Source organism: Vombatus ursinus, unplaced genomic scaffold, assembly GCF_900497805.2.
Source record: "Vombatus ursinus unplaced genomic scaffold, bare-nosed wombat genome assembly UNPS02014810.1, whole genome shotgun sequence".
In the NCBI taxonomy this organism is placed as follows: domain Eukaryota; kingdom Metazoa; phylum Chordata; class Mammalia; order Diprotodontia; family Vombatidae; genus Vombatus; species Vombatus ursinus.
This window is the reverse complement of record NW_020954588.1, coordinates 5,680,714-5,697,572: the sequence shown is the minus strand read 5'-3', so window position 1 is coordinate 5,697,572 and position 16,859 is coordinate 5,680,714. Positions and strand designations below refer to the sequence as shown.

Here is a 16,859-nt window from a genome sequence, read left to right as displayed (position 1 = left end):
CTGGATTAGGCTTGGAGGTACAAAAGGAAAAACAAATCACCCACTTCTTCAAGATAGCTTCCATTCTTCTCTTAGTGGGTGTACAACATGTGCATGGATAGGTAAATATGAAGTCTTAAGAGACTTGAATTCTCTTTGATTTAAATTTTGAGTATTTCTATACTCGAGTTAGGAAGTAAACCATCAGAACAGTGTTCTATGAAATGAAGGCCATGGTCTGACCTCACAGTGTGCTGTATGATCAACTAATTAGAAGGCGGGAAGATGGGCTTATCTCCAATACCACAACGCTTACCTCTGTCCCTCTCCTGCTGGGCAAATTTCCAAACTCTCCCTTTCTGAGTGGGAAATCCCTCTGCTGTAAATCTCCCCTAGGGAGCAGGGGCAATGACTGGAAAGAACTCCACTTTCACCCTTTACATTTTGGGTAGGACAGAGTGAATTGTATAAGATGAGCAAGCATGGATGGATTGTGATCTCCATCACTGATATTATTATGTTATTATATTTCTCTCCCAAAGCCATTCCTCTTCTTTTTACTCTCAAAGATACTCCATTCTCTTAGTCCCCCATGTTTACAATCTCTGCTACTCACTCTTCCTCCTCCATATCCAATCAGTTGCTACACCTTCATCACTAACACTTCTCCAATATCTTCCCTTCTCACTACTCGCACAGGCACCATCCTAGTTCACGATCTCATCACCTCTTGCCTGACTTATAATAGTCGCCCAACTGGTCTTCCTGCCTCAACTCTTCCCCTCTAATCCATCCTTCTCTTAGCTGTCAAAGGGATTTTCCTAAAGCTTGGGTCTTAACATGTCTCATCTTCCTTACTGACTTTAGATCAAATATTATTTCATCTTCATCTCATCCTTTAAAAATTTGTATCTTGTTTAATTTTTACAAGGGATACTATTTATACAGCAATACATGTATATAATTTTATAAAAAAGTATAGTTGTGTCCTAATTTTTTACATGATTAATAATGTTTGGAGACAGAGGGTAGGCATTCTCTACTCTCCTTATCTTTGTCCTGGCCAGCTAATTTGTGTTCTATACCAGAGACCACGTCTTTCAGCTTTCAACCCTTTCATCTCCACAACTTTCACTGCAAGATTTTGCTGTCTTGATTAGCTACTGCCTCTCTTGGCTCACTGTTTTAGGAAAGCCTTTACTTCTTTACTCTCTAGCTATCTTCTCCCTAACTGTAGCCTTTTCTTGCCTCTTTCCCTCCCCTTCCTTCCCCATCATGATCAAATCAACTCTGCCACTCTTTCTGGATGGACGATGTCAGTCTTCTCCCATGACCACATTCATCTTGTCTCTACTTTTTTGGACTAAAATGTCCCTTCCTGGCTACCACTCCATTTTTGAGGGAAGAGACTGTCTTTATCTTTTTATTTATATCCCCAGGACTTGGCACAGTGCTTTGCATGTAGTAAATACTTTATAAATGTTTTTTTTTTCATTCAGCCAGTCATTAATTTGTTTTGTGCAGTGCAGTGCTTACTAAGGGATGGTGTTGATGGACTAGGGTTGGGGTTCTTTTTGTATTTCTTTTCCCTAGAAGAAATAAGGAGAGAGAGAAAAGTTGAGCAAGATGGTCACCCATGTAATGACCACAGATTTGGGAAATTTTCCTTCATTATGTTGCAGTCTTTAAATATGAACCCTACTTGATAACCAAATTGCTATTGTCTTGAGGATAATTTCCCTTTGTTCTCAAATAAATTTATTTGGTTTAGAATTCAATGCTGTATTTTAGAAGCCTAAGAGAAACTTACCTACTATAGGAAGGAGATATTTACTATGTAACTATAATAGCATATTTCCTTTTCCTTCCCCAGAATTCTTTTAAAATTACCTTTTGATTTACAGCTTGTATTCATTTTTACCTAGAAACTAAAGGGCTGGTTCCCATGGTGATGACTGAATACAACAGTATCCTCTCTTGAATTGCTGCATATTGTAAAGGGCTCCTGCCCTGTTGCCTGCTAGCACCTCACCAGCTTCCATTCATGGAAAGACTCAAAAGTGTCAATGACCTGTCAAATTTAATGAATACAGGACAGTATATGTTTCATTTGTGATCATAATAGTTATGTATTTTTCTTAAAATTCTTAGTGCTCCAACCAAGTATAGAACATTTCCAAGAGGTAGCATTTCTGCTTACCAGAATTATCCAGTCAAAAATGGCTCAGACACTAATATGTCCATTTTGCAGAGATAGCTGAAAGGAAGAAGGGGTGGAGGAGAGTAGGAAGGATCATCTTGGACATGCTTTCCTTGCCGCAATTATGGGGAATAATCAAAGCTCCTTATTAATTAAAAGTTGATAATAATAACTAGCATTTACATAGTGCTTTAATGTTTGCAAAGAAGTGTACTAATATCATCTCATTTTATCTTTACCACAACCCTAGTAGGTAGGTACTGATATTATCTCCATTTTTGCAGATGAGAAAACTGAGGCAAAGAGAGATTGAGTGACTTGCTATTGGTCACATGCTAGTAAATGTCCGAGACTAGATTTGAACCCAGATTATCCTGACTCCAGGTCCAGTGCTCTATCCACTGTACCTACTAGCTGCCTCTAATCCAAATACTTTCTAAAAAATAGCTTCAAACATGGAATATGATAGTTGAAATAAGCTGGAAAGGCACTGTTGCCATTGTTTAACTAAATATAGGATAATTTTGAATTTTAATATACCTATAAATAATGAATCCCTTACATTGTTGTTCAATCATTTCAGTCATGTGTGACTCTATGTGACCCTTTGTGTGGTTTTCATGGCAAAGATACTGGATTTTACAGATGAGGAAATTGAGGCAAACATTTAAGTGACTTGTCCAAGGTCACAGAGTTAGTATGTGTCTGAGGCCAGATTTGAACTTAGGAAAATGAGCCTTCTGGCACTCTATCCACTGTATCACCTAGTTGACCACTACTGAGGTACATATATGCTTATGGAGGCAGATGAAAATGATTTAATTCTCAACCCTGGGAATGGGTACTAGCAAAGAGTTGTATGAGTAAAACTCTGAAAAGGAGAGTGTATTTTCACTGTTTGTTTTTACAAAGTCTGTCGATAATTGTTTTAAAATTTGGTCCATTTGTGCTGTTTTGAGTCCCTCTCCTTCCAGGTTGCATAACAAGTATTTGCCAGGTGTATAATACACCTTTTTTGTAATTCCACGTTTGTTCACTCAGCCCTTCTCCTGAGGGTGCCATTCATTTCACAATTGCACAAATAGACAGGATGTGCTTAGTTGGCATCAGCAAAATGTGACCACAGTTTATGCTTATTTAACTGATTAATTTTTTTACTTTGGATTCTGAATTAAACTGTGAAAGCTTCATCTATTTTGGTTGGGAGGCCATCTGTGTGTGTTTTTAAAAAATTCTCAAGTGTTGATTTGGCTTCTTGGAGCTTATCAGGTGATACTTTGTGATCATTGCCATGGATTTGTCTCCTTTGCAACCCCCACAATAAGCTGGCATGTGTGTGTGTGTGTGTGTGTGTGTGTGTGTGTGTGTGTGTAATTGTTTAGTTATCAGGACTTAACTTGAAGGATGTTGGGATATGAAAATCTAGAACACTATTAGGAGACCATTGAGTGGGTACCATTTAACTTCCTTTCACAATTATCCTGTGATAAGTAGAAAGGAAGACTCAGCAGCCTAGGTACCTTGCCAATTTAACCTAGAAGGTCAGCAACAGAGATAGGAGCATCTTACATTTGATTGGTGCTTTGTAGTTGACAATCAACTTTCATACATCTTATTCTCTTTAGGATAACTCTGTAAGGTGGAATTACAGGCAATGTCTCCATTTTACAAAGAAGGAAATTAAGGCTCTAAGAAATTAAATGTCTTGAGCAAGGTCAAATAGCTAGGGGAGTTAAGGTTTAGCAGAATGATTTCTGGATTCAGAGTGAGGATACTTATGTTTGAATTCTTACTCTAATATTTAATGACTATATTGCATGGAAAAACTTATTCCCTGAGCCTCCCAGTTTTTGGTTCAACGAATATGGTTGTCATATACACATACCTATTTGAGAAACCTAGGGAATCTAAGAATTATTATCCCCATTTTACATATAAGGAAATTGAGGCTTTGAGAAGTTTTCATTTATCCCAGTTCACATGGCTAGGAACCTCTCCACTCAAATGTGTCTGTTTCTGTTGAGTGTATCTACATCCTTCTGGTTACCCAGATTAACAACCCTAGATTCATCCTTAACTCACCTTTTTCCCTTACCCACCATACCCAATTGATTTACAAGCCCGATTCCGTTTCCACACATCTGAATCTTCTCCCTCTCTTCATTCATGTGGCCAATATAATCAACCTTACTTTAGGGCCTTATAACCTCTCCCTGGACTATTATAATAGCCTCCTTACTTATCCCTGACTCCTCCAATCCATCTTCCACAGAACTGTTTAATTTTTCAATGTAGATAGGACCATGTCATGAACTTGTTTAAGAAGCTTCAATGGCTCTCCATTGCACTGATAATAAAATATAAATTATTCAGCTTGGAATTTAAAGGACTCCAGCCTACCTTTCCAGGCTGTCTTCCCATCACTGCCCTTTCCACAGCCTATGTTCTCAGCCAAATTGGCCTACTTGAGATTTCCTGAGCTTGACTTTAACTCATCTTTTGGCTCCATTCATTTACACAAACTATCTCCCATGCCTGGAATATACTCCTTCTTCACCTCCATGGCTCAGGACCCTTAGTTTCCTTTAAAGATCAGAAATCCTCTCTGACTTCTGCCACTTGATAATACTATCTTCTTCTCCAGATTATCTGGTGTTTACTCATCTGTTTATGTGCTGTACCCACAGTAGACTATAATTTCTTGAGGGCAGAGATTGACATATGAACTTGGGAAAGCCTCTTGACCTACCTGGGCCTCAGTTTCCTCATCTGTAAAATGAAAGGGTTGGATCTGTGTTCCCTTGTAGCTCTTTGACCCCATGTTGTTGTCTTTTCATCTTCAGCATCTTTGGCAGTTTCCTACACACAGCTGGCACTAAATAAATGCTGGTTGAAATGGATTCAAGTGTCAGTTTGGTCTGAAATCCAGGGCCCTGATTCCAAGTGCAGTGATCTTTCTAAATGCTTATTGGATTGAACTGAACTAAACTTCACAATCCACCATGTTGCCCCTGTGCCAGTGTGAATATCAGATTGATGCTGTGTACATGTCAGGAAGAAATCCTTTTACTATTCTTGTTAGCAGCTGGATACTGTCCATTTTATATCTTTGAGTTTAAAAAGATGAGTGGATATCCTGGAATGAGAGGTTTAGGCTAGAGATATAGGGCAAATTCTTAACTCTTTCTTTAAAGGACTACCAGGGAATTTCTTTCTCTGAAGAGTTTAACAAAACAAATGCTTAGAAAACCATTTGTCCTCCATAATTTAAGTATCACTGGATTTCAGACAGAGGGTTGGATCAGATGATCTCTGGAGGATTCCCAAGATCAAATTCAATGACTCAGCCATTGATTAGGGGAAGAGACATACGGTTGTATGTCTACAGACCTGCAGCTTAGAGGTCAGCTACATTGTCCTTATAATAGATTTCAACCAGAAAATTTTTGTCATGTGTTGAATTTTCTAAAGTCCCTGATCTTGGGAAAGCTTGACTTTAACTCCTAGTTAGCAAACCCCATCACAGCTCTCACTTGCTCTCCTTCCATGATCTGGAATCTTTGATTGGAGCTGGTGTTAGGATACAAAGGCTCAATGCCTTACAGCAGGGACACTTTCTAGTGCTGGAGAAGAAAAATCCCCCTGGGGAAGGCTTTCTGGAAGTAGAAATGCAAATATCTATTATGATCAGAAAAGAGAATTTCAGGAAATTGTAGCAATTTCTGTGAGATGTTCTGCACAATTTCCCAGATTCATCCTTGGGACATATGGCAGCCCACTACTGGGAAAACACATTAAAGGAGAGGAAGCCAATGACACACTTCAGTAAGGAAGATGAAAAACCATAGTAATGGGGACTTTGAATCCTTCTGATTGGTTCCTCAGTGGTGTCCTTTTGATTCTGACTTTGGCTCTTTTCCTTATTTTCATTCTCTGCTGCCTCTAGATCCTGATGCTGGACTACCAAGGGTTTGTGTGCAGGTGGTAGTCTGGCTTTCCCTCTGGGGAAATAGAGATTTCATGGTAAGATGTGCTCTAAAAATCAATATTCCACCAGAGGGAGCCGACTAGTATGCTTGTGTCCTTGACTGAGAAGAAAAGTCTTTTATTCCCAACGTGATCCCAATATAGAAAGAAAAGAAAACATTCCAAAAAAAAACCCACCTTCATTTTTTTCTTCTTCTTTCCATTTTTGGATTATTTTTTTCACTTGTATGAGATGAATGCTCTTAGAATATATGTCTGTTGCCTTATTCTTGTGAGGCATTTATTTATTTAATTTTATTCTTCTGTTCTTTTTCACTCTCTCTCTCTCCCCCAACCCCAGTAGGTCTAGAAAACTGTTGGTTAAACCAGACTCAGTTCTTTACAACTGTCTATTTTCCTTTAAGGGAACAGATATGGCACCCTTTCTTTGGCCATCATAACAAGGACTTGGAGCCATGGTGACATAAGTGAATGTGACATCTATAGATTCACCTATCTAGAAAGTAGCCCAAAATGATGAAGTCAGAAGAAAGGACTCCAAGTAGCCCAAAATAGAGAGTATATTCATTATCTTTATAGAGGAGGCCTTCACAACCTCTCTCAGCCCTTATTTACTCCTATTTGACACCCAGTTCTGAGAAGCTTAATCATTTAGTTTTCTAGTCCACAGTTGATGAAAAAGGGAGATTCTAGAGGGAGATAAGAATTATCAACTGATGGCCTGACATTGAGGAAGGAGAGAGAACAGTCTATAAATAGCAGATCCAAGAACCCATGAACATAGAGGTTGCTTGTCAGCATATGGGGCTAATGGCCTTGTTCACCCTTAAAACCCTTTAGAATATACTGCATCATAGTGAATGCTTATAATTATTAGTTGAAGTCATCAAGAAATAGTTGAAATTTTTCTTAGGAGCTACTGGATTTTAGAACTAATTCTGGAAAAAAAATGTATGGGATAAAATAATCTATATTTAAAGGGAAAAGCTTCTGTTTTTATTTGAGAAAACTCAGGTGTGTGGAATAGCCATGGCACTGGATAAATGAGTTTAGTTGAGTTTAGAGTCATCTGGATTCATCTGGAGTCTTGGTATCCTTTATTGATGTTTATTTGCTTATGTGGTCCACAGAAATGAGGAGGTCACTGAGTTCAACTCCAATTTTCACAGAGGATTCTGAGGTGCTAGAGCAAGACTAAATGTCCCCTCCCCTTACAGAGGTCGCCTTAAGCAGTTGGAAGTGATTCTCTAATTCCATCATCTCTAGTCTCTGCCAGTGATCTTCCTTCCCAAGATTATTAGTTAAGAACCATTTTAGTCAGCCGATTATATGTAGTGTTTATCTGTTTATCTATCTATCATCTTTAACTTGTTTCTCTATCATTTGTCATCTATTTTCTATCACTTGTCATCTATTTTTCTATGGTCTGTCATTTATTATCTATTATTTATCATTTATTATCATTTATTGTCTATTTTCTATTATCTATCAATTATTCTATCTATTATTTATCTACCCATCAATCATCTATTTTTCTATCAACTATTATTAAAATATGGAATTTTCTGTCCTTTTGCACGTCGTTCATGGGAAGGGGTAATGCTATTCCTCTTTCTATCATTCCAATTTGAATATATGTGCTGCTAAGCACATATAGCTTTTAGAAAGAGATATTTCTTTAACTTTTAGAAAGGAGTATTTCCTAAGACATTACCATAAGAGCAGTTGCTGTCAACAGACCCCTAAACACCTGTGACATACTTTCCCACAAGTACAAAGAGAGTCTTGGGGAAAATGGGCTCAAGGTTAAAGAGCACATGTAGCAAAGAGGTAACTCATAGCCCCTACTTGCTGGAAGTCCTTTTCTACAATTTGTGGGGTGCTTGAGAAGTTTCCCTTAGGCTGGGCTTTTTAGAGAGCCATGAGTCCATATCCAGTATGTTCTTGGCTCCCAATTCAGACACTGCCATCTACTTATCTGGGACATTGCAAAGACGTTGGTGGAAAGATGGGAAGTCCAAAATCTTCTGGACCCTTTAAAGCTTTCATGGTCCTTTTTTGGCCAAAGGAGGGTGGGGAAAGAAAGCTGGTCAAGGCTAACCTTTCCTTTTTCCCTAGGCAGTTTCTCCTCAGGGTTTTACTGGAAAGCTAGGCTTGCTCCAATGTTTCAGATGACTCCATTTCTAAACTAGCTTCATAATTTATCGAAAAACCCTGGATCATGACCAAGTTTCCTGGGACTCTCTGAGGTACTTCTAGTGCAATGTCATTTCCAGTTCCAAGTACTTTTAGCACTTGATCTAAAGCCCATGACTGAGATTGATTGAAACGGCTTCCCACTTACTCTAAGTGGGGTGGGGTGGGGTGGGGTGGCTAGATTGAGTGTATCTATCAACTCCACTCTTACATTTAAAACCCTTGTGAAATAGATGCCTTTCTCTTTCTTGGAGGAAGAACTAAATTCAATTCAGTAGGCTTTAATTAAGTGCCTATTGTGTGCTTGGCATTGTACTAGATTCTGGTGCTATAAAAACAAGATGTAAACAGTTTCTATCCTTAATGCCTTCCATTGGTAAGAAGCCAAGAGATAAAATGGCACATCTAAAGTTCAACTCTAAAGTATAGTATTCAAACGCCAATGTCAATATTGTCTCTTCTGATAATGCACTCTTTGGTCACCAGAAAAGTAATTGATTGATCAGAGTAACCTTTCCTGAATGTACACTTGGGGAAGAAAGACCTGGGTAGGGAAAAACCCCCAAAACCCAAAGGAGAGAGGCCCATAGAGGAAGTAGGTGATGGAAGGGAAACCTGTGTGTCATATACATAGGATCATGGGATTTCTGTCTGAAAGGGACCTTAGAGATCGCCTAGTCTAAGCCCTTTATTTTGTGGTGAATCAATCAGCCAACAAACATTTATTAAGGCCTACTATGTGCCAGGCACTGTGCTAAGTGCTGATTAGATTAGTTAACTTTCATGTAGCACTTTCAGGCGGCACTTTCTGTATCTCACTGGATCTTCACAACAACTGTGGGAGGCAGGTGCTATTACTATCTCCATTTCACAGATATTGAAACTAAGACTGAAAGAAAGGTCATTCAGTAAGTGTCTGAGGTAGAATTCAAACTCAGGTCTTCCTGATTCTCAGTCCAGCAATCTCAGCCACTTTGCCACCTAGCTGCCTCCATTGAAACACCTGTTTAATGTTCATTTAAACACATAGAGGCATACAAATATAATCCCCCTTAAACTGGTGTCTGGGATTTTTGTTTTTGTTTTTTTAATATTTTGATAACTGTTTAAAATATTATTGGTTTTCTTTGTAATCCTATGTTTTTATTTTACGTAATTAAAATATTATTCTGAGGAGTCCACAGATTTCACTAGATAGTCAAAGTGGTCCATGACACAAAATTATTAAACACCTTTCTCCAGAGAATAAAATATTTCCCCTTTTTTAGAAATAGGAGAAAAAAGAGTGGCTACAGAGAGATAAGTGCACTAATATATTGTTGGTGGAGCTATAAATTGGTCCCACTATTCTGGAAAGCAATTTGGAAATATTCCCTAAAAATTGTGTATATCCTTTGACCTAGTGATACTATTACTAGTCCTATATCAGAAAGAGATCAAAGAAATGACTCGTTTGTACAAAAATATTTATAGCAGCTCTTTTCATAATAGCAAAAAATCTCTGGAAACTAAATGTTGGGGGTGCCCATCTATTGAAGAATGGCTAGTTTTGTCATTTTGAAATAAACATCTAATTTGCTTTTATTATGGAGTTAACTTAAAGAATGATGAAATAGACAGTTTCAGAGAAAACTGGAACTTATATGAACTGATGTAGAGTAAAGTGAGTAGAACCAGGAAAAAAGTTATACAATAACAATAACATTATAAAGAAAAAACAACTTTGAATGATTTTAGAATTCTGATCAGTGCAATGGCAAAACACAATTCCACAGGATCAATGATGCCAAACTCCTGACAAAGAGGTAATGAACTCAAAATTCGGAAGGAAATATGCATTTTTGGGCATAGCTTTACTTGACTGTGAATATTTATTGTGAGGGTTTTTCCCCCTTTTCTTTTTTTAATTTGGAGGGATAGAGTAAGTGCTTATTAAAAAGAAATAGAAGAAATAGGAAAAATAAAATGACAACTTCAAACTGCTTAGGGATTCCAATGATGCTTATGGGACAAACAAGATTTTCTTCTAACTTTATTCTTTTTCTAGTCTTGAGTGATGAGACTATAGCTTGAGTTAGAATAACACACAGGAACTTTATGGAAAGTTGGAACTGGAAAGGGCATTGAAGAGAATCTATTTTAACTGTTTCATTTTCTAGACGAGAAACCCAAGGGGAAGTCACGTGTCTGTCATCACAGACCTCTTACCTAGCAGCCTTAGTCCTGTAAACTACTGCTCCTGACTCCATCACATGAATATGTGTCCCAGGGTGCTGTAATGGAAAGAGTATTTGACTTGGTATCAACAAAAACTTGGGTGTGGGTTCAATCTCTTAGTACCTGGAAAATGGGGACAAAAATATAGTATCTACAGGAAAAATGTGTGGTGTTATTATTTTTTGTTTCAATATTCATTTTTAAATTTTGAATTCCAAATTCTTTTCCTTCCCCTAACCCCTCCCAAACTCATTGAGAAGGTCAGCAATATGATACCCATCATACATGTGAAGTCATGCAAAACATATTTCCATTTTATCCATGTTCTAGTGTTGTTATGAGGATCAAAGACTTTATAAATATAATTTCTCATTATTGTGGATAATAATCCCTCCAGTGCTGCAGAATACAACCCATTAGTGGTTCTTGGACTGTGTGACTTTTGTCTGAGACCTTTTAGAAATCTTCATAGGGGGTCTTCCCAATATGCTATGAACCTTCTTGATCTTGCGTATTTACAAAAAGGGCACATAGGATGTCTGTCCATCACTTATCTTTCTTTTTACCTCCTTTTTTGGTCATGCATTTTCTTTGATCAAACATTTTCTCAGTATTATTATGTGTCTGAACCTGTGATCTCATGAGTATAGGCAACTCCTAATGTCAAACCCCTTCCACCAATGCAGATTGCTAATGCCTCTGTAATTGATGGGATAGTGTTAGGAAACTGCCTAGGGCATTTGTGACTTGCCCATGGTCACACACTGTTGTGTCAGAGACAGCTCTTAAATATAGATCTTCCCAATTCCAAGATAGCCTCTATCCCATTTTGCATCTCTTATTATTAGCACCCCTACCCAGTCACAGCCTGACCTAGGGTAGCATAGAATTCAGTATGAGGTGGGTCTTGCCAAATGGAGTCCAGTATTATGAGGAATGAAATCCCTTTTGCATGATACAATCTCATTTATATTATCCTAGACTTGGTTCCCTTGAACAAGACATGGGCAGGCTTGGATTATAGAGCGCCTTTCTTATATTACACTAGGATCTTTTAACCTTTTTTGTGTTCCAAACTCTTTTGATGGCTTGGTAAAGCTTACAGACAACTTGTCAGAATAATATTTTTTAAAATACACAAAATAAAAGATGTAGGATTACAAAGGAAACCAAAAGTTAGTAAAAACAAAGATGTATTTTTCCCCATCCCAGGCCACAGAGCCCCTAAAATCTATCCATAGAAAGATTGGATCCCACCTTCAGAATTCCTGCATTACACACAAACCTGACACAGCCAATGAGCTCTGGAGAGGTTTTCAGGAATGGATTTTATTTTTTTTCTCTTACTCTGAACACATTTATTGAAAGAAAAAGATCTTCAACATCTGAATCCTTAGAGCATGTTTAGATGTCAGTTTATTCTCTCTTCTCTTTCTCATAACTAAGAAAAAGGAAATCGGCATTAAACATTGATGTGTTATGTGACTTGTTTCCAGAAATTATCATAAATATTTGACACTTTCTCATGTAGGCTGCCTCCTTCCATGTGGCAAGAATAGGAAAGAAAGGGATCTGGGGAGAACCTTATCATAAAATAATGAACCATAATACTTTGGTATTCATGTGCCAGCTGATAATAATATTTTGCTAACTATTCAAACATCTTCAGCTCGTTTGGCATATTTCTGTATTAATTCTTTCAACAACACTATAGCTCTGTGAGTGGGAAGGGGATATATTATGTAGCAATACTGAAACATGCATATGAGAGCTTGGAGCAGACTCGAGGACTGTCACCCTATCATTTTCAATGGCATCAGCTGCTCTGTGTGATAGCACACCTGAGCCCACATTATGCCCTTACAATTTCTGTCCTGTGACCTTCAAAAACTGCCTCTTCATGGCGCTTCACATTTAAAAGGACTTTGGGGAAAATATCTCCCTGCTTTCTGACAACAAAGGAAGCTGATGTGGTGTTCTTGTTTGTCAATAGCTATCTGAAGGGGAAAACCTCCCTTGCTAAGATTTCTGCTTCCCAGAGAGGGCTTCCTGCAGGTTTTCTTCAAGGGCACACCGGTATCGCCTCTCACTATGAAAGTACTTGGATAGTTGGGGTCCGGATTTAGATAAAAGATGACATTACTATGTTTCCTTTATGTTTATTTGGGAGTGTGAAGAGAATTTTCAGGTGGAGTTAGTGAATCAAATTCAGGAATTATTTGCTCAGCTCCTACAACAGGCAAGTGCTCTTCTAGATATTAGAGGATAGATAAAGATGAATAATTCAATTGATTTCCATTCAGCAATTGTTTATTAACCATTCACTATGTGCCAAGCACTATGCTAGTAGACAGAGTGCTGGACTTAAAGTCAGAAAGGTTTAGAGAGGTTTAGAGAGGTTAATGACTTTCCCATGGTTGCACAGCTAGTAACTGTCAGGGACAAGATTTGGACCAATGTCTTACTAATTCCAAGTCTACCACACCATACTATTTTCCATAAAACCTAGATCCTGGGGTTAAGAGTTCATAATAGATTTAGGGAGAGAAGATTGAGACATGAAAGAGTTAAATAATAATACTTTAATGCTTCAGAATGATCTGAGATTATTTTGGTGTGTCTTCTTTCTACTGCCACAGATTTCGCAACCCTTCCTTACCGTAGTAGATAGATTGGAAAAGCTGCTGGTCCTAAGATTAGAATGAGAAAAAAATGGTAGCTCCCCTGCTCTAATGATATATTTGTGAAGGTAAGATAAAATGAGGAAAGGGCCGAGAAATTGGTTAAGGACCCTTGTGGTTGTGTAAGGACCCAGGAATTTGTAGGGGGACATGGACAAGGATCTCACAGGATGGAGAGGCATGTATGGGTTTGGGTCTCTGTTGTTGGAAGGAGAACCACATTGGCGAAATCGCAGATTCATCTGCGTGCTATTTTGAGTATGGTTGAAACAACAACAACAACATAACCTGTTCACTAACCTTTTGGACATGAACCTCTCTGAAACTGATGCAGGGATAGGGAACCTGCAGCCTCGAGGCCACATGTGGCCCTCTAGGTCCTCAAGTGTGATCCTTTGACTGAATCCAAATTTCACAGAACAAATCCCCTTAATGAAAGGATTTGTTCTGTAAAACTTGGACTCAGTCAAAAGGCCGCACCCAAGGACTTGGAAGGCCACATGTGGCCACATGTGGCAGGTTCCTCACCCCTGGCAGAGATACATAAACCCTGGCAAGTCTGTATTTACCTTTACTGCTTTGTAGGCAGGACTTGCTCATGGTTCCCTGTAAAACCTTCAAAAAACGAGTCACTTTACACACCATGAGGTACCAGAGTAGGACTTTAGTGGAGGAAAGGATGGCACAATGTCATTAATGAGTAAAATTATCAAGAAATGCACACACGAAAGGGTATGAGAGTATGGAGAAAGGAGTTCAGAAATTTCATGGGTGGGGTGGGACTTTAGTTTGGCCTTGATGGGCAGATGGCTAGCCTTTGTATAGGAAGAGATGGGAGGGATGGTATTCCCAAATCCAAAGCATGTATTAAGTGTCCACTGTGGGCAAGACACTGTACTAAGTGCTGGGAATACAAAGAAAGGCAAGAACACAGTCTCCACCCTCAAGGAACTTACATTCTAATGGGGAAGGCAACATGAACAAATTTCTACATATAAGACATCTACAGAGTGAGTAGAAAGTAATTTCAAAGGGGAGAGGAAGAGGAAGATTTGAACTGAGTCTTAAAGGAAGGCAGGGAAGCCAGGAATCAGGGTTGAGGTGGGGACAAAAATATTCCAGGTGTGGGGGACAACCATGGAAAAATCATCAAGTTAGGAAATGAAGTGTTGGTATTGTAGGGAGCTCCTAAGAAAGCCGGATCATAAAATGTGCATAAAGGAGAGTAAAATGTAAGACAACTAGAAAGATAGAAAGGGGCAAGATTGTGAAGGGCTGTAAAAGCTACACCAAAGATTTGATATTTGATATTTATATTTGATCCTGGATTTGAAACCACAGAAAATTCAAAGATGGGGCTTTGCCCAGCGCAGGGTTGCAGTGGTAAAGGTCTGTTCTGTTAAAAGCCTGCTTGTCCTATGCCTGCATAGACCCTAGACAGGCAGCTCCATTAAGGTAAACAGAATGTACAGTGCCAGTTGTTCCAATCATGACTGGGGGCCTTGGCTACAGCTGCATCAGAACCTTGGAGAGCACAGTTAGTACCCAGCTAGTTTCTTCTAGAAAAAATTGTCTTGTTTTCTAGCCTCAGAGTATAAAATCAGTAGGAGAAAATGATGTGCTTTCTCTCTTTTTAAGAACTCTCATTATTCAGAGAGCAGGCAAAAAAGTATTTAGGATGCACATGGGATTGGCTATGGGAAATGCTGAATGCTGTACATAGCAAAATATTTTTACAAAGCATTTAAACACTTTTCTCTTCACATGATAGAAATACAAAAAATGCATTGCTTTTCTAATGGACTTCACAGAAATACTGAATCTCCTTCATTCCACTGTGTTTGGATTTGCTGGGTCTTGACACAATGAGAATATAGCTCCATTGAGTACCAAATTAGACAGTCTTGCTTGCCAAATAATTTATTATTTTTTTCTATTAGTTTTTTTAGTAATTTATAGTTAATAGCAGACTATAAATTTAGAGCTAGAAGAGAGTCTTTTGAGGTCAGTTAGTCTAATGTCCTCATTTTACAGATGAGGTGAATGAGACCCAGATAGGTGACAAAAGTAGTAAATGACAGTTGGTATTCAAACCAAATTCCTCTTATTCCTAACCCCATGGTTTCCTCCTTCCCCTCCTCCAATGCCCTGCCTTCTCACTTGGGTTGCTGGCCCTCTGCAATCCTGTACACCACAGCAGACCAGTGAGCCCTTCTTCTCAGGCCTTTGAAAATATCCACTCAAATCAGAGGTTGATCATCCCTGCTGTCTATCCTGCTAGACTGAAGGCATCCAAAGCAAGAGGAAGTCTAAGCTTCCTGTTATGCCAATTTCTAACAGCACCAGGCCAGGCCAAATTCAGTTTCATTGGAAAGAGAGTGGAAGTATCATGTCATTTCAATTCTGATCAATTATTTAACTTAATCCCCTACATCACCAAGACAGGATTTCATCAGTATCTTTCCTCACAGATCCAACCAACCCTTCCATATCTTAGTAGATGACAATCTTCCTAAATCACTGTGGCTAGAAGGAACTTCATTAACTGGTAGTCAATGTTTTAATGATGAACCTTTCCCAACTATTATAGTTCAACAGAGGCAACATGGTGGACTGAAAAAAATGCTGAACCAGGGGGAAGGGGAAGTGAGGAAACCTTGGTTTGAATCCTGGCATTGCCACACCAGTGTGTGACCCTGGGCACATTTAATCTCTTTGGGTCTCAGTTTCCTCAACTACAAAATGGGCAGTGGAATATTGTACTAGATAGCCTAAGCTCTAAATATATGATCACCATGGTTCCTTGGTGATACCCAGTCAAGCACCAGACTTTTTCTTGGTTGGAGCCATCATGGTGTAGCCTTCTGGACCCATTAGGGTGTGAGTGGAAGCTGTGTTTTTAAATGTATTACTAATAGGAGAAACAGGTAGTTTCAAGTTGGTAGGAGCCTTTGATCATTGAAGTTTTCCCAAGGGCACCTTAAAAATAAGATAGCCTTATTTAATAAGACATCATTACTGAAGGCAAAGGATATTTTCCCTCCCCATCTGGGAAACTGCTGAGCTGCTAAAAGCACACATTGTGTTTTTCTCCCTGCCGTCATCACTCTTGGCGCAATGGTTTCAAATCTAAGAGATGCTTAGTTATACCTCTTTATATTGATGGCCCATTTCCCTTGATAGGGGATCCTCAGGAGGAGCAGGGCTCGTTACCGGTTTGATTGGACTCCAGAAGAGGGATCAAGTATTCAGAGCTGAAAATGAACCTTGTGGATCACCTGGTTTAAACCTATTCATTTACCAGACTTGGTCAAAGTCATTTAGGTGCCCAATGTAGTGTTCTTTCCACTGTCCCATGGGAGATGGATCATGTGTCAGATTGAAATAGTCTCAAAAGATAACCTTAAGCTTGAGATTGAAATAATAGTTTAATCAAAATAAATGGCCAATCTAATATTGTTATAAGCCTCATTCTAAATTTATTTCACGGTATGTTGACATGTTTCATTTCTCCCCCCCCGCCCCGTTTCCCTCCTCTATACCTCTTCTTTCTTTTCTTATACAATACCTATTATGCAATATGAGTCATTGGTTAAAAA

At 38.7% G+C, this 16,859-nt stretch overlaps 1 protein-coding gene and 1 non-coding gene across 2 annotated transcripts in view; one reads left to right on the top strand and one right to left on the bottom strand.

Annotated features, from left to right (window-relative positions):
- Positions 1-16,859, top strand: part of DNER (delta/notch like EGF repeat containing) — a 344,569-nt gene that overhangs the window by 72,972 nt on the left and 254,738 nt on the right. The gene's annotated exons all lie outside the window — the stretch shown is intronic.
- On the bottom strand, positions 7,716-7,817 carry LOC114053256. The gene has a single exon (XR_003570364.1). It is a non-coding gene; the product is annotated as a U6 spliceosomal RNA (small nuclear RNA).